We start from the raw sequence: 706 nt of genomic DNA on the forward strand, positions 1-706 counted from the left end.
GCCTCCAGCCCCATTTCTCACCCTCAGAGCCAGGCACGGAGCCTCCTGTGAACCTGGGCTCCACTACATTCCCACATCTCTCTCCTGGACTCGGACAGCACCTCAGCAGGAAGGACTACCAAAAATCCTCATGTTTCCCCCAGATCAACGCTTCCTGATCCTTCTATGCCAGAAACTAATTAAAAGTCCCTGTGGACACCCTCCTACTACAAGATCCTGGCCCAGACCCTGGATGTACCCTGCCTCTCGTCCCTCTCCCCTCTTGCTTTCCCCTTGCCCACCTCATCCCATTGCCCTGCACACCAGTGAGGCTGGGCCTGCTCTGCAGAGACCTCCATTGACACAGGCACTGTCTGAGGGGCACCCAGTGGGTGGAAAGAGGGAAACCATCTGGCACCTTCATCTGGCCTCTAAATGCTGCTGCTGGCCTCCCTCAAACCCTCAGCCTCACCTCTCTCGCCCAGCTCTGCAGTCGTCTGCTCCACCCAGGCCAGCCTGCTCCTGGTGCCCGGGCAGTCTGGGCGGGAGTCTGCCTCTCCCCATCAAAGCCCCTCCACCAAGGCCAGTTCAAGGGCTGCCTCTCAGGCTGCAGAGGCGTTACCAATCCCCCACGTAGAGTGGCCAGTGGGTCCCACCCTGTGTGTTCCTAGGGTACAGAATTGGGAGGAGGAAGAGGGGGCTTCTGCATCCAGGCTCCCGGCTATAC

The sequence above is a fragment of the Piliocolobus tephrosceles genome, unplaced genomic scaffold (assembly GCF_002776525.5).
Source record: "Piliocolobus tephrosceles isolate RC106 unplaced genomic scaffold, ASM277652v3 unscaffolded_19534, whole genome shotgun sequence".
In the NCBI taxonomy this organism is placed as follows: domain Eukaryota; kingdom Metazoa; phylum Chordata; class Mammalia; order Primates; family Cercopithecidae; genus Piliocolobus; species Piliocolobus tephrosceles.